This window comes from Balaenoptera ricei, chromosome 2 (assembly GCF_028023285.1).
Source record: "Balaenoptera ricei isolate mBalRic1 chromosome 2, mBalRic1.hap2, whole genome shotgun sequence".
Classification (NCBI taxonomy): Eukaryota; Metazoa; Chordata; class Mammalia; order Artiodactyla; family Balaenopteridae; genus Balaenoptera; species Balaenoptera ricei.
The window spans coordinates 55,770,696-55,786,220 of NC_082640.1; the positions used below are offsets into that span (position 1 = coordinate 55,770,696).

Here is a 15,525-nt window from a genome sequence, read left to right on the forward strand (position 1 = left end):
TCCACGATGACCCACTTGGCATCAACACTGTGCCGGGAGTTAAAGTAGAGAAGCAAACAAGGGCAGCAGCGAGGCCTAATCCATCAGCCCCTTTCCGCCGATGCCCAACCGAGCTCACCCCCGCCAATTGCTCCAGCCTCACTAGGCACTCAAGAAGCTCACCGTGAAAAACGCAAGAACAGGGAGGGCCACAGGCCTGGCCTGAGGTTCCAGGCACCAACCAGGGACGCTTGCTCATTTTGGCTTCCAGAATCAACCCCCAAAATGGCATGCACGAAGCGTGATCCTGGCCAAAACTCACCTCCCAACTGCAAGCTAACTGGGCCTAGACCAGCACACACTCTGACTCTTAAGACCAGCAGGAGAACCTGCCCCCTCGCATTCCCTCAACAGCCATTCAGCAGGGACCCGGGTTTCACAGATAACACAGCTTATGTGCAGACACGGTCAACCCTCAGAAAGGAGCCCCTCCAATACTGGAGTCCTTGGTGGTGTTTGCATGCATGTCGGCGGGGGACGCTGGCCCTCATTCCTAACTGTCCTCTCCCCCTGAGAGAGGAAACGTGCTGAACCTCAGTTTCGATGACGAGACGGTAGAGTGTTCTCACTCATTTGGTCCAGATTTTCCAAGGAATGCATGCAAGGGTGTCATCATCAATCCAAGCACATGCTGGGACGCTGCAGAACACAACCGGAGTCTGCGCGGGACTCTGTACAGGAGCCATGAGCCTGGGCTACCCCAAAAGCCTGGAGAATCCACAGCCCTCAGGCCACTCAGCAAGGGGAACAATCAATCCAGTCTTGCAACCATTGGGCCTGTCTGAGGAAAACCTAATATCTAATGGCACATCTTGGGGTGCTTTAATACCTACCATCCTGAGTTATCCACGAACACACTCAGGGACATGGGCCCGCCTCACTTTTTCCACTTCTTCTTAGCACCTCCAGTCATCAGAGCACACGAAGGTCTTGTTTGTGTCGACGGCCAGCCTTTCCCAGCAACTGCACCTGAGAAGTGGACAGAAATCACCGAGGCTTCATAAGTGGACCGGTGTCCTCACAGGACATGATCCATAAAAACAGTTACCTGGCCTTGAGCTCTGAAACTGCTTCCCAAGGACCTCTAACCCTTACCGAGAATTGACTGCATGTCTGATAGTACGACTGCAGGAAGTTACGCACATATGTTGGCCGGTGTCTGAGAGGCTGTATGTGTGTGTTCACGCGTGTGGGCGTGTGTGACTGTGACTGCGCATGCGGACGTGCTTGTGGGTTCCTCTGTGTGCCGCTGCATACGCGTCTTGGTCTCTGTGTGTCCCTATGGCCCTGTGAAGAGGAGTCCAACAATAAAAGAAAGAGTTTATACACAGCAACCTGGTGAGACCCCTAACTGAAAGGAGAAAGAATCCTGTCAGCTTTAAGAGGCCGCAGACACACTTTGACCCCCAGGGGCTGTTGAAATAGTCCACGGACTCCCGCTCTCCTACAGCCACGCCTTCTGACCAAAACACAAAGCCTCGACGAGACCTGCCTCCGGGCCTTGGCTGTGACATCGACATGCACCTCGAGACTCTGTCAGCTACCAGTATATCTGATGGGCATTTGGGGTCACTCGCAGCACTTCCGGAAGCAAGGGAACTCCCATGGTCGGGCCGACACCAACCGGCAGCTGTCTGCTGCCAAGATGCAGTCTGAAAACACTCAAGGGGCTAACGAACGTGGGCCCACGTGTCACTTCTCGCCAACTAGGCCTAATCACTTTCCATTGACCCGTGGGAATGCCCACCACAGGAAGTGGTGGGCTTCAGCCACCATGACCCATGTCGGATCCCCACGGCGGAAACTAGTCCACATTCCCAGCCACGTCTCAGGCAGCTCCCATCTTGAATGTTCACGGCCCTGACCCCTAAGGAAACGCTCAAACCCTTGAAAGCCTCGTCCTACATGCCCTCCTCCAGCCCACAGGGCGACACGACCCTACTGGAAACGACAAACATCTTCAGAACACGGGAACACTGAACACCAGGGAAGACAGACCGCAAGCCTGTCTCCTTGGTTGATGCTGATCCCACACCATGCATCCTGGAAATTCTCCACTGCCACAGTGACACTACCGAGTAACTCACAGTGATCAAAGGCATGGTCCCCGAGGACCACAGACAGACTTTCAAAGGAAGACCTCTGCCATGCGAGGGAACTTGGAAGCCTGAAAGGGAACAGTGGCTGGCCACGGCAGCACAGCAGGCATGGCAATGGGGCCCCCATCTCTGCCCCACCAATGGACTGCTCCAGATAAACCTCTGGCTGTTCGAAAGGCCTGCGTGCTACACAGGCCGGTCGCGTCATTCCCCCACGGGAGAAACACTTTCGCTTTACACATTGCCAAACAAGGGAACAAAGCGGCCAAAGGGGATGTTCGCATAACTCAACTACCTGCAAGGAGGCCGGCACAGACGCCTCACCATGTCGATCTTCTCTACTTCCCGCAAGACACCCTTTGGGTGTCATTCCTCGGGCAACGGGATCGCAACTCTACACAGCTTACCTACCTCAACTCACCCACTTGAACTGCCAAAGCCATCCGCTCCATAGGCAGCTTATGCCAGCCCATCACGAACAAGACACATTCTTGGGAAGCTGAGGCCAGCGCCTGCAACCCAATGATGACAACCCATCCCACGACGTCACACAGGACCTTTCCTCATGATACCTTACCTTTCTCTCCAGGCCAGCAGACACCACCCAGGCTGAAATGCTTCACTCGATCCACACCCCACTCCACGAAGATCCACTTAGTGCCAACAGTGTGCCGGCAACTTCAGCAGAGGAGCTGACAGAGGCAGCACTGAGGCCTAAACCATCAGCCCCCTTCCGCCATCGCCCAACTCCAGCCCACGCCCGCCCACTGCTCCAGCCACGCGGGGCAGTCAAGAACCTCACTGCATGAAACACAACAACAGAGAGGGCCACAGGCCTGGCCTGAGGCTCCAGGCTCCAACCAGGGAAGCTTGCTCATGTTGGCTTCCATAATCAACCTCGGAAGCGGCATGCACAAAGTGTGATCCTGTCCAAAAATCACCTCTCCAAGCTGCAAGCTTACTGGGTCTCTACCAGAACACACTCCGACCCTGAAGACTAGCAGGAAAGCCTGCCCTCTTGCATTCCCTCAACGGCCTTTTAGCAGGGACCGGGGATTCATAGATGACCCAGCTTACGGGCAGACATGGTCGACCCTCAGACAGGAGCCCCTCCAATGCTGGAGCCCTTAGTGGGGTTTGCATGCCTGTCAGCAGGGGACGTTGGCCCTCACTCCTAACTGTCCCATACTCCCGAGACAGGAAACGTGCTGGACCTCACTTTCGATGAGGAGACGGTAGAGGGTTCTCACTCATTTTGTTCAGATTTTCCAAGGAATGCATACAAGGGTGTCATCATCGATCCAAGCACATGCTGGGAGGCTGCAGAACACAAAAGGGAAGGCCGTGGGTCTCTGCAGAGGAGCCATGACCTGGAAGTACTCCAACTGCCTGGGGAATCCACAGTCCTCAGGCCACTCAGCAAGACCAACAATCAATCCACTCTTGCAACCATTGGGCCCATCTGTGGAAATCCTAATATCCAATGGCACATCTTAGTATGGGTGAATGCCTACCGTCCTGAGCTATCCACAGCCTTGCTCGGCAACGTGCACCCGCCCCACTTTGTCCAGTTCTCCTTAGCATATCCAGTCATCAGACAACGCGAAGGTCTTCTTCTCTTTGCCGACAGCCAGCCTTACTCTGCAACTGCACCTGAGAAGTGGACAGAAATCAGGCAGGTTTCTGAATTGCACAAGGGTCCTCAGAGAACATGATTTTTGGGAACACTGAACCTGGGCGTGAGCCTAGAACCTGCTTCCCAAGTACCACTGTCCCTTACCGAAAACTGATTGTGTGTCTCACAGCACGACTGAAGGAAGTTACGCACGTACATTGCTCGGTGTGTGAGACGCTGTATGTGTGTATTCACACGTGTGGGCGTGTGTGACTGTGACTGTGCACGAGGATGCGTTTGTGGATACCTGTGGGTGCCGCTAAATACGCGTCTTGGTCTCTGGGTGTCCCTGTGGCCCTCTGCAGATGCTTCTAACAGTAAACGTCATAGTTTATACACAGCACCCTGGTTGGACCCCCAACTGAAAGGAGAAAGACCCCTGTCAGCTTCATGAGGCCGCATGCGAACTTTGAACCCCAGGCTGTCAAAATAGGCCACAGACTCCCGCTCTCCCACAGCCACGCCTTCTGACCAAAGCACAAAGACTGGACGAGACCTCCCTCCCGGCCGTGGGTGTCACACCTATGTGGACCTGGAGATCCTGCCACCTACCACCACATCTGATGTGCCCTTGGGGTCACTCCCAGTGCTCCCGGAAGCAAGGTAACCTCCCATGGGCAGGCTGACACCGACCTGCAGTTGCCGACAGGCAAGATGCAGCCTGGCACTTCTCAAGGGGTTAACGGACTTTGGCCCAAGTGCCTCGTCTCGCCAACTAGACCAAATCACTTCCCATGACCCCGTGGGAATGCCCTCAATGGGAAGTGTTGGGCTTCAGCAACCATGACACAGGTTGGAACCCCACAGCGGAAATTAGGCCACCTTCCCGGCCACGTATAGGCAAGCTTCCAACTGGTAGGCTTTGCGGCCCTGACCACTGAGGAAACGCTCAAACGCTACACAGCCTCGTCCTAAGTGCCCTCCTCCTGCCTGCAGGGCGACTCGACTCTACTTGAAGCCACAGACATCATGTGAACACGGAGACACTGAACAGCAGGGAAGACACACCGCAAGCCTGTCTGCTTTGATGACGCCCACCCCACCCCATGCATCCTGGCAATTCTCCACTGCCACGGCGACACTACCGAGGCCCTCACAGTGATCAAAGGCACTGTCCCCAACGACCACAGACAGACTTTCAACGGAAAACCTTTGCCACACGAGGGGACCTGGAAACTTGAAAGGGCACAGTGGCTGTCCACGACAGTGCGCCTGGCGTCGCAACAGTGCCCCCACCTCTGTCCCCACAACGGACTGCTCCAGGTAAACCTCTGGCTGTTCGCAAGCCGAGTCATGCCCCCCCGGGAGAAGCACTTTCGCTTTGCACATTCCCAAACAACGGAACGATTAGGCCAAAGGGGATGTTCGCATAACTAAACATCCTCCAAGGAGGCCAGCAGAGACGCGTCACCATGTCAATCCTCTTTACGTCTCGCAAGACACCCTTTGGGTGTCTTTCCTCTGGCAATGGGATTCCAACTCTACACAGGTTACCTACCTCACCTCATCCACTTGAACTGCCAAAGCCATCCCCTCCATAGGCAGCTGATGCCAGCCCATCACGAACATGACACATCCTTGGGAAGCCGAGGCCAGCACCTGCAACCCAGTTATGATAGCCTATTCCACGACATCACAAAGGACATGTCCTCATCTTCCCTTCCCTTCCTGTACGGGCCATCAGTGATCCACGCAGGTTTAAATTCAGCACTCATTCCTCTCCCCACTCCACGATGACCCACTTGGCATCAACACTGTGCCGGGAGTTAAAGTAGAGAAGCAAACAAGGGCAGCAGCGAGGCCTAATCCATCAGCCCCTTTCTGCCGATGCCCACCTGAGCTCAGCCCTGCCCATTGCTCCAGCCTCACTAGGCACTCAAGAAGCTCACCGTGAAAAACGCAAGAACAGGGAGGGCCACAGGCCTGGCCTGAGGTTCCAGGCACCAACCAGGGACGCTTGCTCATTTTGGCTTCCAGAATCAACCCCCAAAATGGCATGCACGAAGCGTGATCCTGGCCAAAACTCACCTCCCAACTGCAAGCTAACTGGGCCTAGACCAGCACACACTCTGACTCTTAAGACCAGCAGGAGAACCTGCCCCCTCGCATTCCCTCAACAGCCATTCAGCAGGGACCCGGGTTTCACAGATAACACAGCTTATGTGCAGACACGGTCAACCCTCAGAAAGGAGCCCCTCCAATACTGGAGTCCTTGGTGGTGTTTGCATGCATGTCGGCGGGGGATGCTGGCCCTCATTCCTAACTGTCCTCTCCCCTTGAGAGAGGAAACGTGCTGAACCTCAGTTTCGATGACGAGACGGTAGAGTGTTCTCACTCATTTGGTCCAGATTTTCCAAGAAATGCATGCAAGGGTGTCATCATCAATCCAAGCACATGCTGGGACGCTGCAGAACACAACCGGAGTCTGCGCGGGACTCTGTACAGGAGCCATGAGCCTGGGCTACCCCAAAAGCCTGGAGAATCCACAGCCCTCAGGCCACTCAGCAAGGGGAACAATCAATCCACTCTTGCAACCATTGGGCCTGTCTGAGGAAAACCTAATATCTAATGGCACATCTTGGGGTGCTTTAATACCTACCATCCTGAGTTATCCACGAACACACTCAGGGACATGGGCCCGCCTCACTTTTTCCACTTCTTCTTAGCACCTCCAGTCATCAGAGCACACGAAGGTCTTGTTTGTGTCGACGGCCAGCCTTTCCCAGCAACTGCACCTGAGAAGTGGACAGAAATCACCGAGGCTTCATAAGTGGACCGGTGTCCTCACAGGACATGATCCATAAAAACATTTACCTGGCCTTGAGCTCTGAAACTGCTTCCCAAGGACCTCTAACCCTTACCGAGAATTGACTGCATGTCTGATAGTACGACTGCAGGAAGTTACGCACATATGTTGGCCGGTGTCTGAGAGGCTGTATGTGTGTGTTCACACGTGTGGGCGTGTGTGACTGTGACTGCGCATGCGGACGTGCTTGTGGGTTCCTCTGTGTGCCGCTGCATACGCGTCTTGGTCTCTGTGTGTCCCTATGGCCCTGTGAAGAGGAGTCCAACAATAAAAGAAAGAGTTTATACACAGCACCCTGGTGAGACCCCTAACTGAAAGGAGAAAGAATCCTGTCAGCTTTAAGAGGCCGCAGACACACTTTGACCCCCAGGGGCTGTTGAAATAGTCCACGGACTCCCACTCTCCTACAGCCACGCCTTCTGACCAAAACACAAAGCCTCGACGAGACCTGCCTCCGGGCCTTGGCTGTGACATCGACATGCACCTCGAGACTCTGTCAGCTACCAGTATATCTGATGGGCATTTGGGGTCACTCGCAGCACTTCCGGAAGCAAGGGAACTCCCATGGTCGGGCCGACACCGACCGGCAGCTGTCTGCTGCCAAGATGCAGTCTGAAAACACTCAAGGGGCTAACGAACGTGGGCCCACGTGCCACTTCTCGCCAACTAGGCCTAATCACTTTCCATTGACCCGTGGGAATGCCCACCACAGGAAGTGGTGGGCTTCAGCCACCATGACCCATGTCGGATCCCCACGGCGGAAACTAGTCCACATTCCCAGCCACGTCTCAGGCAGCTCCCATCTTGAATGTTCACAGCCCTGACCCCTAAGGAAACGCTCAAACCCTTGAAAGCCTCGTCCTACATGCCCTCCTCCAGCCCACAGGGCGACACGACCCTACTGGAAACCACAAACATCTTCAGAACACGGGAACACTGAACACCAGGGAAGACAGACCGCAAGCCTGTCTCCTTGGTTGATGCTGATCCCACACCATGCATCCTGGAAATTCTCCACTGCCACAGTGACACTACCGAGTAACTCACAGTGATCAAAGGCATGGTCCCCGAGGACCACAGACAGACTTTCAAAGGAAGACCTCTGCCATGCGAGGGAACTTGGAAGCCTGAAAGGGAACAGTGGCTGGCCACGGCAGCACAGCAGGCATGGCAATGGGGCCCCCATCTCTGCCCCACCAATGGACTGCTCCAGATAAACCTCTGGCTGTTCGAAAGGCCTGCGTGCTACACAGGCCGGTCGCGTCATTCCCCCACGGGAGAAACACTTTCGCTTTACACATTGCCAAACAAGGGAACAAAGCGGCCAAAGGGGATGTTCGCATAACTCAACTACCTGCAAGGAGGCCGGCACAGACGCCTCACCATGTCGATCTTCTCTACTTCCCGCAAGACACCCTTTGGGTGTCATTCCTCGGGCAACGGGATCGCAACTCTACACAGCTTACCTACCTCAACTCACCCACTTGAACTGCCAAAGCCATCCGCTCCATAGGCAGCTTATGCCAGCCCATCACGAACAAGACACATTCTTGGGAAGCCGAGGCCAGCGCCTGCAACCCAATGATGACAACCCATCCCACGACATCACACAGGACCTTTCCTCATGATACCTTACCTTTCTCTCCAGGCCAGCAGACACCACCCAGGCTGAAATGCTTCACTCGATCCACACCCCACTCCACGAAGATCCACTTAGCGCCAACAGTGTGCCGGCAACTTCAGCAGAGGAGCTGACAGGGGCAGCACTGAGGCCTAAACCATCAGCCCCCTTCCGCCATCGCCCAACTCCAGCCCACGCCCGCCCACTGCTCCAGCCACGCGGGGCAGTCAAGAACCTCACTGCACGAAACACAACAACAGAGAGGGCCACAGGCCTGGCCTGAGGCTCCAGGCTCCAACCAGGGAAGCTTGCTCATGTTGGCTTCCATAATCAACCTCGGAAGCGGCATGCACAAAGTGTGATCCTGTCCAAAAATCACCTCTCCAAGCTGCAAGCTTACTGGGTCTATACCAGAACACACTCCGACCCTGAAGACTAGCAGGAAAGCCTGCCCTCTTGCATTCCCTCAACGGCCTTTTAGCAGGGACCAGGGATTCATAGATGACCCAGCTTATGGGCAGACATGGTCGACCCTCAGACAGGAGCCCCTCCAATGCTGGAGCCCTTAGTGGGGTTTGCATGCCTGTCAGCAGGGGACGTTGGCCCTCACTCCTAACTGTCCCATACTCCCGAGACAGGAAACGTGCTGGACCTCACTTTCGATGAGGAGACGGTAGAGCGTTCTCACTCATTTTGTTCAGATTTTCCAAGGAATGCATACAAGGGTGTCATCATCGATCCAAGCACATGCCTGGACGCTGCAGAACACAAAAGGGAAGGCCGTGGGTCTCTGCAGAGGAGCCATGACCTGGAAGTACTCCAACTGCCTGGGGAATCCACAGTCCTCAGGCCACTCAGCAAGACCAACAATCAATCCACTCTTGCAACCATTGGGCCCATCTGTGGAAATCCTAATATCCAATGGCACATCTTAGTATGGGTGAATGCCTACCGTCCTGAGCTATCCACAGCCTTGCTCGGCAACGTGCACCCGCCCCACTTTGTCCAGTTCTCCTTAGCATATCCAGTCATCAGACAACGCGAAGGTCTTCTTCTCTTTGCCGACAGCCAGCCTTACTCTGCAACTGCACCTGAGAAGTGGACAGAAATCAGGCAGGTTTCTGAATTGCACAAGGGTCCTCAGAGAACATGATTTTTGTGAACACTTAACCTGGGCGTGAGCCTAGAACCTGCTTCCCAAGTACCACTGTCCCTTACCGAAAACTGATTGTGTGTCTCACAGCACGACTGAAGGAAGTTACGCACGTATATTGCTCGGTGTGTGAGACGCTGTATGTGTGTATTCACACGTGTGGGCGTGTGTGACTGTGACTGTGCACGAGGATGCGTTTGTGGATACCTGTGGGTGCTGCTAAATACGCGTCTTGGTCTCTGGGTGTCCCTGTGGCCCTCTGCAGACGCTTCTAACAGTAAACGTCATAGTTTATACACAGCACCCTGGTTGGACCCCCAACTGAAAGGAGAAAGACCCCTGTCAGCTTCATGAGGCCGCATGCGAACTTTGAACCCCAGGCTGTCAAAGTAGGCCACAGACTCCCGCTCTCCCACAGCCACGCCTTCTGACCAAAGCACAAAGACTGGACGAGACCTCCCTCCCGGCCGTGGGTGTCACACCTATGTGGACCTGGAGATCCTGCCACCTACCACCACATCTGATGTGCCCTTGGGGTCACTCCCAGTGCTCCCGGAAGCAAGGTAACCTCCCATGGGCAGGCTGACACCGACCTGCAGTTGCCGACAGGCAAGATGCAGCCTGGCACTTCTCAAGGGGTTAACGGACTTTGGCCCAAGTGCCTCGTCTCGCCAACTAGACCAAATCACTTCCCATGACCCCGTGGGAATGCCCTCAATGGGAAGTGTTGGGCTTCAGCAACCATGACACAGGTTGGAACCCCACAGCGGAAATTAGGCCACCTTCCCGGCCACGTATAGGCAAGCTTCCAACTGGTAGGCTTTGCGGCCCTGACCACTGAGGAAACGCTCAAACGCTACACAGCCTCGTCCTAAGTGCCCTCCTCCTGCCTGCAGGGCGACTCGACTCTACTTGAAGCCACAGACATCATGTGAACACGGAGACACTGAACAGCAGGGAAGACACACCGCAAGCCTGTCTGCTTTGATGACGCCCACCCCACCCCATGAATCCTGGCAATTCTCCACTGCCACGGTGACACTACCGAGGCACTCACAGTGATCAAAGGCACTGTCCCCGACGACCACAGACAGACTTTCAACGGAAAACCTTTGCCACACGAGGGGACCTGGAAACTTGAAAGGGCACAGTGGCTGTCCACGAGAGTGCGCCTGGCGTCGCAACAGTGCCCCCACCTCTGTCCCCACAACGGACTGCTCCAGGTAAACCTCTGGCTGTTCGCAAGCCGAGTCATGCCCCCCCGGGAGAAGCACTTTCGCTTTGCACATTCGCAAACAAGGGAACAAAGCAGCCAAAGGGGATGTTCGCATAACTAAACATCCTCCAAGGAGGCCAGCAGAGACGTGTCACCATGTCAATCTTCTTTACGTCTCGCAAGACACCCTTTGGGTGTCTTTCCTCTGGCAATGGCATTCCAACTCTACACAGGTTACCTACCTCACCTCATCCACTTGAACTGCCAAAGCCATCCCCTCCATAGGCAGCTGATGCCAGCCCATCACGAACATGACACATCCTTGGGAAGCCGAGGCCAGCACCTGCAACCCAGTTATGATAGCCTATTCCACGACATCACAAAGGACATGTCCTCATCTTCCCTTCCCTTCCTGTACGGGCCATCAGTGATCCACGCAGGTTTAAATTCAGCACTCATTCCTCTCCCCACTCCACGATGACCCACTTGGCATCAACACTGTGCCGGGAGTTAAAGTAGAGAAGCAAACAAGGGCAGCAGCGAGGCCTAATCCATCAGCCCCTTTCCGCCGATGCCCAACCGAGCTCACCCCCGCCAATTGCTCCAGCCTCACTAGGCACTCAAGAAGCTCACCGTGAAAAACGCAAGAACAGGGAGGGCCACAGGCCTGGCCTGAGGTTCCAGGCACCAACCAGGGACGCTTGCTCATTTTGGCTTCCAGAATCAACCCCCAAAATGGCATGCACGAAGCGTGATCCTGGCCAAAACTCACCTCCCAACTGCAAGCTAACTGGGCCTAGACCAGCACACACTCTGACTCTTAAGACCAGCAGGAGAACCTGCCCCCTCGCATTCCCTCAACAGCCATTCAGCAGGGACCCGGGTTTCACAGATAACACAGCTTATGTGCAGACATGGTCAACCCTCAGAAAGGAGCCCCTCCAATACTGGAGTCCTTGGTGGTGTTTGCATGCATGTCGGCGGGGGACGCTGGCCCTCATTCCTAACTGTCCTCTCCCCCTGAGAGAGGAAACGTGCTGAACCTCAGTTTCGATGACGAGACGGTAGAGTGTTCTCACTCATTTGGTCCAGATTTTCCAAGAAATGCATGCAAGGGTGTCATCATCAATCCAAGCACATGCTGGGACGCTGCAGAACACAACCGGAGTCTGCGCGGGACTCTGTACAGGAGCCATGAGCCTGGGCTACCCCAAAAGCCTGGAGAATCCACAGCCCTCAGGCCACTCAGCAAGGGGAACAATCAATCCACTCCTGCAACCATTGGGCCTGTCTGAGGAAAACCTAATATCTAATGGCACATCTTGGGGTGCTTTAATACCTACCATCCTGAGTTATCCACGAACACACTCAGGGACATGGGCCCGCCTCACTTTTTCCACTTCTTCTTAGCACCTCCAGTCATCAGAGCACACGAAGGTCTTGTTTGTGTCGACGGCCAGCCTTTCCCAGCAACTGCACCTGAGAAGTGGACAGAAATCACCGAGGCTTCATAAGTGGACCGGTGTCCTCACAGGACATGATCCATAAAAACATTTACCTGGCCTTGAGCTCTGAAACTGCTTCCCAAGGACCTCTAACCCTTACCGAGAATTGACTGCATGTCTGATAGTACGACTGCAGGAAGTTACGCACATATGTTGGCCGGTGTCTGAGAGGCTGTATGTGTGTGTTCACGCGTGTGGGCGTGTGTGACTGTGACTGCGCATGCGGACGTGCTTGTGGGTTCCTCTGTGTGCCGCTACATACGCGTCTTGGTCTCTGTGTGTCCCTATGGTCCTGTGAAGAGGAGTCCAACAATAAAAGAAAGAGTTTATACACAGCACCCTGGTGAGACCCCTAACTGAAAGGAGAAAGAATCCTGTCAGCTTTAAGAGGCCGCAGACACACTTTGACCCCCAGGGGCTGTTGAAATAGTCCACGGACTCCCGCTCTCCTACAGCCACGCCTTCTGACCAAAACACAAAGCCTCGACGAGACCTGCCTCCGGGCCTTGGCTGTGACATCGACATGCACCTCGAGACTCTGTCAGCTACCAGTATATCTGATGGGCATTTGGGGTCACTCGCAGCACTTCCGGAAGCAAGGGAACTCCCATGGTCGGGCCGACACCGACCGGCAGCTGTCTGCTGCCAAGATGCAGTCTGAAAACACTCAAGGGGCTAACGAACGTGGGCCCACGTGCCACTTCTCGCCAACTAGGCCTAATCACTTTCCATTGACCCGTGGGAATGCCCACCACAGGAAGTGGTGGGCTTCAGCCACCATGACCCATGTCGGATCCCCACGGCGGAAACTAGTCCACATTCCCAGCCACGTCTCAGGCAGCTCCCATCTTGAATGTTCACGGCCCTGACCCCTAAGGAAACGCTCAAACCCTTGAAAGCCTCGTCCTACATGCCCTCCTACAGCCCACAGGGCGACACGACCCTACTGGAAACCACAAACATCTTCAGAACACGGGAACACTGAACACCAGGGAAGACAGACCGCAAGCCTGTCTCCTTGGTTGATGCTGATCCCACACCATGCATCCTGGAAATTCTCCACTGCCACAGTGACACTACCGAGTAACTCACAGTGATCAAAGGCATGGTCCCCGAGGACCACAGACAGACTTTCAAAGGAAGACCTCTGCCATGCGAGGGAACTTGGAAGCCTGAAAGGGAACAGTGGCTGGCCACGGCAGCACAGCAGGCATGGCAATGGGGCCCCCATCTCTGCCCCACCAATGGACTGCTCCAGATAAACCTCTGGCTGTTCGAAAGGCCTGCGTGCTACACAGGCCGGTCGCGTCATTCCCCCACGGGAGAAACACTTTCGCTTTACACATTGCCAAACAAGGGAACAAAGCGGCCAAAGGGGATGTTCGCATAACTCAACTACCTGCAAGGAGGCCGGCACAGACGCCTCACCATGTCGATCTTCTCTACTTCCCGCAAGACACCCTTTGGGTGTCATTCCTCGGGCAACGGGATCGCAACTCTACACAGCTTACCTACCTCAACTCACCCACTTGAACTGCCAAAGCCATCCGCTCCATAGGCAGCTTATGCCAGCCCATCACGAACAAGACACATTCTTGGGAAGCCGAGGCCAGCGCCTGCAACCCAATGATGACAACCCATCCCACGACATCACACAGGACCTTTCCTCATGATACCTTACCTTTCTCTCCAGGCCAGCAGCCACCCCCCAGGCTGAAATGCTTCACTCGATCCACACCCCACTCCACGAAGATCCACTTAGCGCCAACAGTGTGCCGGCAACTTCAGCAGAGGAGCTGACAGGGGCAGCACTGAGGCCTAAACCATCAGCCCCCTTCCGCCATCGCCCAACTCCAGCCCACGCCCGCCCACTGCTCCAGCCACGCGGGGCAGTCAAGAACCTCACTGCACGAAACACAACAACAGAGAGGGCCACAGGCCTGGCCTGAGGCTCCAGGCTCCAACCAGGGAAGCTTGCTCATGTTGGCTTCCATAATCAACCTCGGAAGCGGCATGCACAAAGTGTGATCCTGTCCAAAAATCACCTCTCCAAGCTGCAAGCTTACTGGGTCTATACCAGAACACACTCCGACCCTGAAGACTAGCAGGAAAGCCTGCCCTCTTGCATTCCCTCAACGGCCTTTTAGCAGGGACCAGGGATTCATAGATGACCCAGCTTATGGGCAGACATGGTCGACCCTCAGACAGGAGCCCCTCCAATGCTGGAGCCCTTAGTGGGGTTTGCATGCCTGTCAGCAGGGGACGTTGGCCCTCACTCCTAACTGTCCCATACTCCCGAGACAGGAAACGTGCTGGACCTCACTTTCGATGAGGAGACGGTAGAGCGTTCTCACTCATTTTGTTCAGATTTTCCAAGGAATGCATACAAGGGTGTCATCATCGATCCAAGCACATGCTGGGAGGCTGCAGAACACAAAAGGGAAGGCCGTGGGTCTCTGCAGAGGAGCCATGACCTGGAAGTACTCCAACTGCCTGGGGAATCCACAGTCCTCAGGCCACTCAGCAAGACCAACAATCAATCCACTCTTGCAACCATTGGGCCCATCTGTGGAAATCCTAATATCCAATGGCACATCTTAGTATGGGTGAATGCCTACCGTCCTGAGATATCCACAGCCTTGCTCGGCAACGTGCACCCGCCCCACTTTGTCCAGTTCTCCTTAGCACATCCAGTCATCAGACAACGCGAAGGTCTTCTTCTCTTTGCCGACAGCCAGCCTTACTCTGCAACTGCACCTGAGAAGTGGACAGAAATCAGGCAGGTTTCTGAATTGCACAAGGGTCCTCAGAGAACATGATTTTTGTGAACACTTAACCTGGGCGTGAGCCTGGAACCTGCTTCCCAAGTACCACTGTCCCTTACCGAAAACTGATTGTGTGTCTCACAACACGACTGAAGGAAGTTACGCACGTACATTGCTGGGTGTGTGAGACGCTGTATGTGTGTATTCACACGTGTGGGCGTGTGTGACTGTGACTGTGCACGAGGATGCGTTTGTGGATACCTGTGTGTGCCGCTAAACACGCGTCTTGGTCTCTGGGTGTCCCTGTGGCTCTCTGCAGACGCCTCTAACAGTAATCGTTATAGTTTATACACAGCACCCTGGTTGGACCCCCAACTGAAAGGAGAAAGACCCCTGTCAGCTTCATGAGGCCGCATGCGAACTTTGAACCCCAGGCTGTCAAAATAGGCCACAGACTCCCGCTCTCCCACAGCCACGCCTTCTGACCAAAGCACAAAGACTGGACGAGACCTCCCTCCCGGCCGTGGGTGTCACACCTATGTGGACCTGGAGATCCTGCCACCTACCACCACATCTGATGTGCCCTTGGGGTCACTCCCAGTGCTCCCGGAAGCAAGGTAACCTCCCATGGGCAGGCTGACACCGA

General features: G+C 54.9%; 6 non-coding genes across 6 annotated transcripts; all 6 read right to left on the reverse strand.

The window, feature by feature from the left end:
• Positions 1-568: 568 nt before the first annotated feature.
• On the reverse strand, positions 569-661 carry LOC132361039 (small nucleolar RNA SNORD116). The gene has a single exon (XR_009501354.1). It is a non-coding gene; the product is annotated as a small nucleolar RNA SNORD116 (small nucleolar RNA).
• Positions 662-3,348: 2,687 nt separating this feature from the next.
• Positions 3,349-3,441, reverse strand: LOC132361746 (small nucleolar RNA SNORD116). The gene has a single exon (XR_009502015.1). It is a non-coding gene; the product is annotated as a small nucleolar RNA SNORD116 (small nucleolar RNA).
• Positions 3,442-6,108: 2,667 nt separating this feature from the next.
• LOC132361159 (small nucleolar RNA SNORD116) lies at positions 6,109-6,201 on the reverse strand. Its single transcript, XR_009501470.1, has one exon. It is a non-coding gene; the product is annotated as a small nucleolar RNA SNORD116 (small nucleolar RNA).
• Positions 6,202-8,888: 2,687 nt separating this feature from the next.
• On the reverse strand, positions 8,889-8,981 carry LOC132361758 (small nucleolar RNA SNORD116). Its single transcript, XR_009502027.1, has one exon. It is a non-coding gene; the product is annotated as a small nucleolar RNA SNORD116 (small nucleolar RNA).
• A 2,667-nt stretch (positions 8,982-11,648) lies between these two features.
• Positions 11,649-11,741, reverse strand: LOC132361160 (small nucleolar RNA SNORD116). Its single transcript, XR_009501471.1, has one exon. It is a non-coding gene; the product is annotated as a small nucleolar RNA SNORD116 (small nucleolar RNA).
• Positions 11,742-14,428: 2,687 nt separating this feature from the next.
• LOC132361759 (small nucleolar RNA SNORD116) lies at positions 14,429-14,521 on the reverse strand. The gene has a single exon (XR_009502028.1). It is a non-coding gene; the product is annotated as a small nucleolar RNA SNORD116 (small nucleolar RNA).
• Between the last annotated feature and the right edge of the window lie 1,004 nt (positions 14,522-15,525).